The sequence below is a fragment of the Marmota marmota genome, unplaced genomic scaffold, assembly GCF_001458135.2.
Source record: "Marmota marmota marmota unplaced genomic scaffold, marMar, whole genome shotgun sequence".
NCBI classification, from domain to species: Eukaryota; Metazoa; Chordata; class Mammalia; order Rodentia; family Sciuridae; genus Marmota; species Marmota marmota.
The window spans coordinates 18,423,682-18,437,628 of record NW_025999977.1 but is presented as its reverse complement, the minus strand read 5'-3'; the positions used below and the strand labels follow the sequence as shown (position 1 = coordinate 18,437,628).

The 13,947-nt window shown below is 34.9% G+C and overlaps 1 pseudogene; it reads left to right on the top strand.

Moving 5' to 3' along the window:
* The first annotated feature begins 3,706 nt into the window (after nucleotides 1-3,706).
* Nucleotides 3,707-3,853, top strand: LOC125617351 (annotated as a pseudogene).
* The last annotated feature ends 10,094 nt before the right edge of the window (nucleotides 3,854-13,947 follow it).

Here is a 13,947-nt window from a genome sequence, read left to right as displayed (position 1 = left end):
TTCCTAGAGCATGGACTCAGATTTTATTTTTCCCACTCTGTCAATTCAGATATGATGTATCCATGTATTCTCCACCTTCTGAAAGGTTTTTATGTGCTCTCTTTTCTTACACTCTCTATATTCTTGTGGGTTTGTACCTTTTAAATGTCTAACTTCAATTTAGGGAGGTAAAGATGCAAGCTCCCTTTTCCAAGTTACCTAGAGAAAGCCGACTATACCTTTATAGGTAAACTCAAAACACTTTTCCATGTATTAAATTTTGCTATTCCTTATCCCCCACCCTCAACCAGAAGGGCTTTCCCCGGAAACATTTATCCATTTTTAATTTTAATCAAATCAAAAAGTATTTTATGAGTCCTTACTCCTGAATGAAATTAAATGAGCATTGTGTAAATACTGACCTTGTGGTTCAGTGCCTGTTTCGGAGTTGGGAAAGCCACACCATTAGTGTCAGGTTCTGAAGCTGATTTTCTTTAACTAAACAGTGTAACTGGGGAAACAAAACCCAAACATATAAAATAATGTACAATTCAAGGTACAATAGAAGACAGAGCCAGATTGTGGATTCAGTGAGGACCCATATAAATGTGAAAATTTAAAGTGGAAAACAGAATATTTGAAATCTTAGAGGAATTGTGGGATTTTATGAAGTAGCTGTTCTAATTGGGGAAGCATTACATCAATTTTGGAGAGTTATAGAGAAATATAAATCAGCTCAGGAAATTTATACTACCACTGGCTCAAAAAACAGAGGCATTTATAAAAAAGGAAATAGGCAGAATCTACTCAGAAAAAAAATATAATAGAAATTGATGATTTAAAAAATTTGCATCAAGCCTTCTAAAAAACTGGCTATATTGGGAAGAAAGCAACTAGAAATCAACATGAAGCAGGATTCCAGATCATGGCATCTCCAGATTCCAGGAAATCAATATTGGCAGGACAGTCAAGAGCAGGAATGACAAACACATCCTGCTGGACAATATTGTTCCCCTCAGGCTGTTTTCAATTGCTCACTCCAACTAGATGTTTTTCTGTTATAATCTCAAATTATTTGCTGACCTTCTGAGAAAGTCAAGGAGGTCAGTGTAAGGATGCTTGAAGAAGTCTCTCTCAAGTTAAAAAAAAAAAGGCCTAGGAGAGGCACTAAAGCTACTGAAAAGAGTACCCTTTTAGGTATGAATAAACTTGCAGTATTAGATAAAGAAGTACTAGTTAAGAGCCAAGATAGGATGATATTTTGTGCTTAAACTATTTCATTATTTTGTATGTGACTTCTTGATGCCCTTTATCTAATTTATTTGATTTCCACATTCCTTGGTATCATCTTTGTATGAAATTTCATTATATTTAGAATATTAAAATTACAGAGATATTGATTCTAATCCTATTATGTCTTATTATCAAGAATTTTTTTAAAAAAAACAGAACAGGTCCCATGAATAGGTAATGACCTATGCCAGGTGAAGGAGTCAGGTAGTTTCACTTTGAGTAAAGCTTGTGTCTTTCTTATGGTTGATGTTTCTTGGAATTCTAGCAGATCAGATAATATTTTTATTCTTAAAGTTTTACCTTTTTTTTTTCTTTTTTTCCCCAGTGAAAATGGTCTGGGGGCCTAACACTTTCAATTTCATTTTTACATAAAATGTCTAAGAATAAGTTTTTGGCTTTTGGTTTGGTTTTGGTTTAATTTTGAGTGATAGCAGAAGGGTGATGAAAGAAAACAAGAATTACTGTAGGCTTGGGCAGTGGGCAAAGGCACCTGAGAAGATACCAGTACACAAAGTGGAATGATAACATCTTTTTGTCATATATCTGTCAAAGGCCAACTTTCTTCAATTTATAATTCTATAGAGGTCCATCCAGAGGTGAATTGCAAACCCAGATATTAGCCCAGAAGGATGGTAGCATTTTTATAAGAACATCTATCTTTTTGAAGTAAAAGATCCACAAACAACTAATATTCTTATTTGTTTCCTTCCTGTCAGTGCTTGACTTCAATTTGATCCTTGTCATGTAGCCTTCCAGGGCTACCAGGCTAATCACCTCCTGATATTGTTCCCTGCCTCAGGGATTAGTGATCTACTAGACCTGTTAAGACTAAGACATTGTTTAAGTAAGGCTTCACCTCCACATTTGTTTCAGAAAGTGCTTTTGCAGTTTGGAATATAATGCATCCTGAGATGACTGCTTTTAATGATTACTCCTTTGTCTTTACCTCAATTCCCTTTATCTCCAACAGTGAGAGTCACACTATGGAGATGAGGATTGTTGGGTTGGAGGTCATAATCAAGGAAACCCTAATGCATCTTTAGTTTGGAATTGTTTCTTTAAATATTGCTTTAGGGAAACATCAATGGATATAAACAGAAAAGTCTCAAGTATGAGAAGTACAGACCTTGGGGTGAAGTGCTTAAAATATACAGCTCATAAAGAAAAATATCCAAAAGGCATATATTTCTACTTCTGGGGACCAAAAAACATGAGCCATAAGTATAATTGTTTTATATTAACAATTTCTGCCTTCTCACATTCTTAATTGTTTCAGCTAGTGCAAAAGTTAAGATCTTAATATGATTAGACATTTGTTTGGGTGAACCGGAAAATTCCATCCAAAGAAATGATAATATAAGGGCACCAGAAATGTACTACTTTAGAGAAGACAGCAAGGCTTTTATATATTCAAGTGATGCTGGGTCCCATGATCCTTAATTTCCATATGAATAATGATATGCATACCCCAATAATGCCAGTTTGTGTGCACTATATTCAGAATGAATTATGCAGAAACACTTCAAAAATTATTTCATAGTTAAGGGAATTATGACCAAGATATGTAGAAAATAAAAATTGTTTGTTTTAAAAAAATAAATAAATAAAATAGAAGATCTGATTAAAAACTTTTAGGAAAGGAAAGTTTCTTGATCAACTGGGTTCTTTTCCATGTGCACTTTATCTTCTAGGAATTGTTCTAACATTTATGAATATGAAATTACATATGAATTACTAGAAAGAATATTATGAAGTCACGTATCAAAATAGCAGTGCTGCTACTTCTTAGTAGTACTGTGCAAACTACAGAGAAGACTGTTGAAGGAAGAAAGAGTTAAGTAAGAACATAAAAGAAGGAAGAGGTACATGTTTAAATAGATGGATTCAATATGTGTTTGACTTGTTGGTTCAGAAGATTTATATAGATTATACTTTTGATAATGAAAATCATGTATGTGACAATAGTAGGGCCACTTCCATGGCTAGGCCAACAAGTCATAATAGTTTTCATCTTCTTTTAGGCATAAATGTTTTTCTCTTGATGATCAAGTTGGCTTAGAACTGGGAAGGAGGCATAAAAGAGCTAATTGAGGTTCAGTGAGGTCATTTCATTAAAGGAGTTTCCTGGGACGAATGTCAACAACCCCATTAACTATTCATTGTTCCGAAGTTTAAGGTAAGACTCCGTGACTTACCTCAGTTTTGTGTTTTCCTATTTTTATAGTCCAGTGTGTAGAGACTGATGAAACACAGCCCTGTTGGCTTGCAAGAAAATACAGGCAAAAAATCAATTATAGGACAATGTACATTCTTGCTACATCAAAGGAGCTAGTTGAGTAAAGTTGTATGGGATATGAAAAACTCCAGGTAGTATAGCAAGTGGTTAATTTTGGGGTGCTAGAGCCAGAAGGCCTGAATTTAAATTCCAAAATCAATACTTAGTTGGCAGGGGAAATAGTATGATAAAGAAGGTGGTTTTCCAGGGCAAGACAATCCAGATGTGCTGACTGCCCCCTGAGATTTCTCCAAATATGGAAACTGAACTGAACAATTTATGGTAGCAGGGACTAAAATTTCCCCCAACCTCATTGTAAACACTCCCCTTTTTCAAAATAAATAAATAAATTCCCAAATCAGAGTTTACTAATGATATAGGAAGATAGACCAACCATAGGGCAGGAAAAAAGGAAGAAGAGAATATTGGGAAACCAAGATTCCGATTCCAGCTATTCTTAGCCACAAGAATAGTTCTTTACAGTCCCTAGCAAGGACCAACCACAAAGTACTCCTCTAAAGTACTTCCTCTTGCACCAACAAGCCCTAACCCCCACCTTTCCATTAACAAAGTCTTAGAAATAAGTTTTATCCAGATTTGCTGAAGAAGGCAAAATAGAGCTGATTGGTCTCTTTCTGAATCCTGTGCTTACAGATCATCTCTTCAGTCACCTATAGGGGCAGATCAAGCCCATACAAACCTCTAGACAACCGACACTAGTTGACATCCCTTTCTTGGGACCCCTCCCTCTTCAGGATCACTCCTTCCTCCTTCCCTCCACACTGCCCCCCATCCTGTCCTCTTTCTTTCATTCTTTCTATCACTCTAACAAATCCCATTGCTTATTGCTCACACTGTGCCTATGGATTTTATTCTTCAAATTTGCATGACAAAGAACATACCCATCTATGCTCCATGTTCCATTAAGTGTATGGCTTTGATAAAGTTGCTCAAACTATATTTACCTTTATTTCCTCATCTATAAAATGGAAATAATACTATCCAGGAAACTTAAAGATGGAGCAGAGCTAGTCAGTGCCCCGCCTACCTCCGCCCACCACAACCCCTCTATAATCCAGAAAGTAGGTAGTAGAAGGAATAGGGAAATGAAGAGATGGATGACAGATTAAATGCTCTAAGACCCAATATAAGTCTGAGACTTGGAGAGAGCAGAATTCTTTAATCCTGAACCCAATCCAATGTTGGGATAGGCAGGAGGGGCAACAGAGAGAGAAAGAGGGAGAGGAAAAGCACCTATGTTTATTGCCTTTACAATAGCTGTAAAGAAAAGCAGAGCAAATTAAAATGCATTAGGAGCAGCAGAGTCAGTGAAGGTCAAGTAGTTTAACCCAAATTGTGGGCTGAAGGGCCTCATGAGGCATGATAGCCATTTTGTGGAGTCTACAGCTGTCCAGAAGAAATTAAATCAACATGGCATCTCCCTACCTTCAGATAGCAACAAATAATACCAGAAAGAGTTCCACTCACTGTAGCTGGATGTCTCCATAACCCCACTAGAAGAAACCTGTAGAGGGATCACTCCTAGCTGAAGGTTGCTAAAATTCCCCCACCCTCACCAAAGACAAGGGGAGTAGGGTGAAGCAGAAGACCTGAGAGCTGGTCACTGGTCACCTCTCAGCAGTCTACATAGTTTCTACGGAGCTCTGAAGACGGGAGTGGATGCCCACAATTCACAGTATCAGGATGTGAGAGTCCAGGTGCAATGAAGAATGACTATCTCTGTCCTGGGCAGCAGAGGGGACATCATGTGTTTTTTTATGGGACTGATGGGACTTTGGACACAGGCAGGAGAGACATCTCTATCCCAGTCAGCTAAGGGGAGAGCGACTGCAGTTCAAAACCTCTTAAAGTGAGAACTCGTACCGAGGTGAGCCAGCTAAGTCTTTTCTGTCTCACAGGGACACTGTCCTGGAGATCTGCATTGGTTGGAGGGGGGTCACTTCTATACAACAGATCACCTATAGAAAACCCACAACCATAGGTCTCATGTTTGCAGACAGCCACCAGGATCTAGGCCTCTCAGAAGAGGGCCCTGTGAAGAGGAATAAGTATGCAGGGACCTGTGTAGTCACAGTGATAGCCTTGATCCCTGCATCCTGTACTCACACATACAATAGAAAGAGCCAATAAATGTAGCACAGTACACACTGAGCATCAAGCCTCAGGCCTGTGGAATGATAAATGAGGTCTGAGAACTGGCTGGTGGAAAGTCTATAGCAGCCAGGGAAGTGGCTTGTATGCCTCAACACCTCTGGGAAGATGGACATCTTCTAAAGGTCCACATTCCAGATGAAATCCAAACCAGGAAGACTCAATAAGAATTTTTTCTACCTTGGCATGGTTTACTATCAATGGTTCCAATATCATCTTTGATCATAGCTATATTACTCTTAATTTTAATTCAATAGTTTCTATCCTACCTCAATATAGTTCCCATGTTATGGTTTAGATATGAGGTGTCCCACCAAATATTATGTGTGAGACAATGTAAGAATTTTCAGAGGGGAAAATAAATTGAAAGCCTTAACCTAATCACTAGAATAATCCAAACTATGGATTTACTGGGCTATGGCTGTAGGCAGATCAGGTGTGGTTCAAGGAGGGAGGTCACTGGGGATGACTTTGAGATTATATTTTGGCCCTAGTGAGCAGAGCTCGCTCGCTCTCTCTCTCTCTCTCTCTCCATCCTGCTTGATGTTGTGAGATGCTTTCCTCCTTTATGTCCTTCTGCCATAATGTTCTGTCTCCTCATGGGTAAAGATCTATGGAATCAGCTGGCCATGAACTGAACCTCTAAAACCATGAGACAAAATACACTGTTCCTTCTTTAATTGTTCTTGCCAGGTATTTCAGTCACAGTGATGAAAAGCTGACTAAAACATCCCTTAATACATTTGATTGTATTTCTTCTAATGTTTTAAAGATTAATTAGAATTATTCTATCTTTATTTTCATAGTTCAGGTTTGCCCTTGCTCCTCTTACCCGTTTTTTTTTTCAAACTTACATTTCTTGCAAATGCCTCAAACCCTGCCCATCCATCTCTTTTTTTCTTTTATACCATGAGATGTATTATTTTTTTCTATCATTTTTTCTCTTTCTCTTTCTTCTCTTGCCCAATTTTTCTCTCCTCTACTTTCGACCCCTATATAATGTTATAGAATTTTACTATCTTTAATAGCTAATTTTTCAGTTTATTCCAGAACATTACTGCAAGTTTATACCTAGAGTAGAGGAATTGTGGTGAACACCATCAACACATTTTGGGTTTTTCCTAAGGGTCGTTAATGGCTTTGCTCTGAAGTAAAAACATTTTCATGTCTTCTCTTAAAGTGGTGCTAATACCGGGAACAGAAGACCACACATGCTAAGAGAAAGTATCAACACCTGGATATTCACCCACTCCAGGGCCCTTAAGAGAAAGAAGCTCACTAAATAGTTCCTTGTGGGGCTGGGGTTTTATCTCAGTGGTAGATATTTACTTAGCACATGTGAGGGATTTGATTCTCAGTACCACATAAAAATAAATTAAAAAATAAAATTATTGTGTCCATCTACAACTAAAAAACTGTCCTTGTATAAAAGTAGAAGCAATAATCATCCCAAAATATGGGTAAACATATTTGAAGTATAAGAAAGCAAAGGAATAAATTACCCCAAATAGCCCATAATACTTCAACAACTGATTTCATTGATACTACAGTGGAGGAAACATCAGAGAAAGAATTTAAAGTTCATAGTTAAAATGTTCAATAAATTAAAAAAAGACATAAGGAATTAACTTAAAAAAATACAGAAAGGGAAAGATCATCTCAATAAAAAGAGATTCTGAAAAAGAACAAAATTGAAATCCTGGAAATGAAAGACTCAATCAAGTTAAAAATTCTGGAAATGAGAGACTCAATAAATCAAATTAAAAATTCAATGAAAAGCATCGCCAATAGATTAGACCACTGTGAAGACAGATTTTCAGTGCTTGAAGACAAAGTACATAATCTTGAGAATATTTTTGACAATAAAGAAAAACCAGCAAAGAGCATGAACAGAATATTTTTAAAAATCTGCAATAATATTAAGAGACCAAATTTAAGATTTATTGGGGTAGAAGAAGGCTTCAAATACAAACAAAAGGAAAACACAATATTCAATAAAATGATGTTAGAAAAATTTCTAAATCTTAGGAACAAGATGGAACTCTAAACACAAGATCCATATAGAACCCCAAATAGGCAATTTCAAAAAATATCATCTCCAAGACACATTATTGAAAATACCTAATATACAGAATAAGAATAGAATTTTAAACGATTCATGAGGAAAAATGATAGGTCCCATGTAGAGGTAAACCAATTTGGCTTTCAATCAATTTCTTGACCCATATCCTAAAAGTCAGAAGGGCTTAGAATCATATATACCAAGTCCTGAAAGAAAACATGTGCCAACCAAGATTACTATATCCAATAAAATTGTCCTTTAGAATTGAAAATGAGATATAAACCTTCCATGAGAAGTCGATACTAAAAGGTTCCATAACCACTAAACATGCCCTACAAAGCATACTTACTGAAATATATCATGCAGAAGAAATGAAAACTATATAGGGATAAATGAAAACTATGTAGGGATAAATTGCACTCGAACTTCTCAAAGGAGAATTGAACCTGAATTAAGCATTAGAAATAAATCAAAATGGCAGGAAATAAAATATTTCTCTATAATAATACTGAATATAAATGGTCTACACTCTTCAATCAAAAGACATGGATTGGCAAATTGGATTAAAAAACAAGAGCCAATCATAGGCAAAGATATCCACATACTGAAGGTCTGTGGATGGTAAAAGATATATCATGCAAATGGAAATAAAAATCAAGTGGGAGTAGCTACTTTATATCAGACAAAGTAGATTTCAAACCAAAATTAATCAAGAGACAAAGAAGGCCAATTCATACTTGTTAAGGGAATCATCCGACAAGCTATAATGATTTTAAATATTTATTTCAATGATGTATTTATGTATATAAATAAACCCTTCTCAGCCAGGCACAGTAGAGCATACCTACAATCCCAATGGCTCAGGAGGCTGAGAGGATCATCAGTTCAAAGCAAGCCTCAACAAAAGTGAGGCACTAAGCAACCCAGTGAGACCCTGTCTCTAAATAAAATACAAACTAGGGATAGGAATGTTGCTCAGTGGTTAAGTGCCCCTGAGTTCAATTTCTAGTACCTGCCCCCAGCACCCCCCCCCAAAAAAATGAAACCCTTCTCAATATAAAGAATCAAACAAATACACCAGAATACTATAATACTAAATATTGTAATTTCAACACACCCCTTCAACATTGATAGTTTATCCTGACATAAAATAAGGAAGGAATCTTCAGAACTAAAACTACTATTAATCAAATGGACTTAACAAACTTGTATAGAATATTTCACATGTTGACAACTGAATTCACTTTTTTCTCAGTAGCACACTACAGTGGAGAAACTTTCTCTAAGATAGATCACATTTTAGGACACAAAGTATATCTTAGTAAATACTCCAAATAGAGATAATTCCTTGCATCTTATCAGATTATAATGTAATGAAATTAGAAATCAATGACAATATAAAAAACAGAAAAAGCATTTTAACACCTGGAGATTAAATGATACATTTTTTTTAATTAAGAAATGGATTGAAGAAGAAATTAGTGGAGAAATAATAGCTTCTTAGAAAAAAATGAGAATATAGATATAACATATCAAAATCTCTGGGAAAGTATAAAGACAGGTCTAAAATGAAAGCTTATACCACTGAGTTCCTACATTAAAATTAAAAAAGAGAAAGATTCCAAATAAATAATCTAAAATTACAAGTCCCTAGAAAAGGAAAAACAAATAATGTCAAAATCAGAAGATATGAAATAATTAAAATCAGAGCCAAATTTAATAAATTGAGACTTCATAAAGGCAATATAAAGGATTAATGAAATAAAGAGTTGGTTCTTTGAAAAAAATAAACAAGACTTATAAACCCTTAGAAAAACTAACCCAAAGAAAAGATGAAGAGGACCCAAATGAAAAAAAAAAAAAAAAATAGAAAGGGGAGCTATCACCACTGACACTGATCCAGAGAATAATTAAAATTTATTTTGAAAATTTATACTCCAAGAAGCTACAAAATCTAAAAGATACTGACAATTTTCTGGACATATATGACCTACTAAATTGAAACATGAGGATACAGAAAGCTTAAACAGATCAATATTAATCAATGAAACTGAAGCAGCTATTGAAAGTCCCAGATCAGATGAATTCTCATATGAGTTCTATCAGACTTTTGTTTATTTTTTAAAATTTTTATTCTTTTTGGTATTTATTGCAATTTACCCTTTATTTTTTTACTTAGCCTTCTTTTTTTAAAAAAAAATTATTTTTATTCTTTTTGTCCTAATTAGCTATACATGACAGTAGAATGCATTTTGACCCCTCATATATGAATGGAATATAACTTCTCCTTCTTCTGGTTGTACATGATGTAGAGTTACACTAGTTATGTAATCATATATGCACATAGGGTAATAATGTCTGATTTATATGACTATTATTTCTAACCTTTTATCCTTCCCCCCTCCCCTCCCTTCACTGACCTCTGTCTAATCCAAACTACCTTTATTCTTCCCTAAACCACCACCCTCCCCCATCTCTCCCTCCCCCATTACTGTGAAACTGTGAATTAACATCTGCACATTAGAGAAAACATTTGGCCTTTGATTCTTGGGGATTGGCTTAGCATGATATTCTCCAGTTCCATCCATTTACTGGCAAATGCCATAATTTCATTCTTCAGACTGAGTAATAGTTTATTGGGTATATATACCACATCTTCTATATCCATTTATCTGTTGAAATGCATCTAGGTTGGTTCTATAGTTTACCTATTGTGAATTGAGCTGCTATAACCATTGATGTGACTGTGTCACTGTAGTAAACTGATTTTAAGTCCTTTGTCTATCAGACTTTTAAAGAGGAACTAATACAATCCTTTTCAAATTATTCCATGAAGTAGAAAAAGAAGAAAAACTCTCAAATTCATTCTATAAAGTCAGTATAACCCTGATACCAAAACCAGATAAAGGTACATCAAGGAAGAAAACTTCAGACTAATATCCTGATGAAGATAGTTGCAAAAATTCTTAATAAAATATTGACAAAACATATTAAAAAATACATAAAAAATATAGTGAGTGCACCATGATCAAATCGGCTTCATTCCAGGGATGCAAGGTTTGTTCAACATATGCAAATCAATAAATGTAATTCACCACATAAATAGAATAAATGATAAGACTCTCATGATAATCTCAATAGATACAGAAAAAGAATTTGACAACATCCAGCACAAATTCATGTTAAAAACACTAGAGAAACTAGGAATAGAAGGAACTTATCTCAACATGGTAAAGTCTACATATGAGAAACCCCAGGGCACTTCATACTGAGTGAAGAAAAACTGAAAGCATTTTTCTCCAAAAACAGGAACAAAACAAGAATATCCACTTTCACCAATTCTATTCAACACAGTTCTTGAATCTCTAGCAAGAGAAATCAGGCAAGTGAACAAAATGAAAAAGTGTATGAATAGGAAAACAGGAAGTCATATTATCTCTGTTTGCAGATGACTTGATCCTATATTTAGAAGACCACAAGAAGACTTCTAGGTCTGCTAAATGAATTTAGCAAAATAGCAGGATCAATATACATAAATCAATTGCTTTCCTATATTCTAGTTATGATTCTGCTGAAGAAATTAGAAAAACGATTCCACATATAATAATCTCAAAAGAAAACAAAAACAAATACACACATTAGGAATAAATCTAATTATTCTTAGAGGTGAAAGACCTCTAAAATGAGAAGTGTAGAAGACTGAAAAAAGAAATTTGAAGGTGACTTTAGAAGACTGAAAGATCTCCCATGTTCTTGGGAGAATTAATATTATCAAATTAATATTATCAAAATGGCCATTCTAACAAAAGTGTTATACAGATTCATGCCAATCTCCATCAAAATACCAATGAAATTATTCATAAGACTACAAAAAAAAAGTCCTAAAATTCATTTGAAAGAATAAGAGACCCAGAATAGCCAAAGCAATTCTGAGCAAGAAGAACAATGCTGAAGCCATCATATTATAGACTTCAAATTATACTGTAGAGCTATAGTAATTGGCACCAACATAACATGAAGACTAATGGCATGGAACAGCGGTGAGACATACCCATATACTTACAGCCATCTGATACTTGACAAAAGAGCCATAAATATGGGGAAAAGGTAACCATTTGATCAAATGGTGCTAGGAAAACCCGACATTCACAAGTTGAAGAATGAAACTAGATTCCCCTTTCTCACTCTGCACAAAAGTTGACTCACAGTGGATCAAAAACCTAGGAATTAGAGCAGAAACTATGTATCTGCTAGAAGAAAATATAAGCTCGACACTCCTACATTTTGGCACAGGCAGTGACTTCCTTAATAAGACTACTAAAATGCAAGAAATAAAACCAAGAATCACTCTGTGGGATGGCATCAAATTAAAAAGCTTCTGCACAGCAAAGGAAACAAGAGTATGAAGAGAGAATCTACAGAATAGAATATCTTTGCCAACTGTCCCTCAAATAAGAGACTAATACCCAGAATATATAAAGAACTAAAAAAGAAAAAAATTACTAAAAAAAAATCCCAATCAATAAATGGACAAAAAAGTAAAGAGATGCTTCTCAAAAGAAGAAATACAAATGTCTAAGAAATATTTGGAAAAGTGTTCAACATCTCCAGCAATCAGAGAGAAAAATCAAAACTACATTGAGATTTCATCTCATTTCAGTTAGAGTGGCTATTATCAAGAATAAAACTAATAATAAATATTGGCAAAGATATGGGAGAAGAGGTACGCTCATATATTGTTGTTGGTACTGCAAAATTAGTTTGACCACTCTGAAAAGCAGTACGGCAATTCCCCAAAAAACTAGGAATGGAATCATCATATAACCCAGCTATCCCACTCCTTCGTATGTATACAAAATATCTAAAATATATGAATATAGCCACTTCAATATTTGTAGAAATGCAACTCACAATAGCCAAGCTATGGAACCAGCCCAAGAGCCAGTCACAGATGAATGGATAAAGAAAATGTGGAATAGACACACAATGAAATTTTACTTAGCCACAAAGTAAAATGAAATTATGGCAATGTGATGGTAAAAGGATGGAACAAAGAACATCTTGTTAAATAAAATAAGTCAAATCCAGAAAGTCAAGGGTTGAATGCTTTCTCTCATAGGCAGGAGCTAAACCAAAATAAGAAAAACAGTTGGGTCCCATGAAAATAGAAGAGACACCAGTGGAGTGGAGGAAAAAGATTAAGAGGGGGGGGGGCTAGAAAAAAGGAAGAACAGTGGAATGAATCTGAACCTAACTTTCCCATGTACATACATGAATATCCCACAGTAAATTTCACCTTTATTTATATCCATAATGCACTAATTTTAAAAACCATAAATTAATAGAAGAAAGACCAGTAGAGTAGAGGATAGTCCACAGGCAGAGGGAGGAGGGAAGGAAAAGGGGAAGTACTGATGACTGAAATGGAGCAAGTGATATGCCATGCTTGTATAATTATGTCCAAATGAATCCCAATGTTATGGATATAACTCTAATGCACTAATGATAAATTTAAATAATAATAATAATACCTATCTGCATAAAGTTGTTTTAAGTATTGAATGAGTAGATGCCTGTAAGTTATAGAAGATACCTAGCATATAGTAATTAGCTTAATAAATGCTAGCTAATATTATGGCATCATAAAGACTTAGAGATTAAGCTCTGCAATCAGACTCTTACTTTAATTTCACTTTTTTACTGGCCATGAGAAATTCTCACTCTCAACCCCTATTAGAATAGTACCAACTCCAAACATTGTTATGTGAAATGCTTAGCAAACTGCCCAGTTCACCATGGGTTTGGAGTTAAAAACATCACCACTGTTATTATGATGCTTTATAAGATTTTCAGTAAACATTATGAAATCCTATGCTTTGATTTGTGGGCCTAAAAGCAGCAAGATGTTAATAGAGAAATAAAGAGTATTTTATACATTTCATCTAATTCCTGCAGTGGTTTCCCAGTCATGCAGTCTTTCAAACTCTTCAGAAGCCCTAGAAAATGGACTATTATTATATTTGATAGGGAACTATACTCATTTTTAGCATGCAGAAACTACATGTTAATAGCCTAGCATAATGTTCATCATGAATGATTGTTGTGGCATGAGTGAACAACTGGGAAAACATATTCATATTAATTAAGTAAATATGAAAATGAAGAG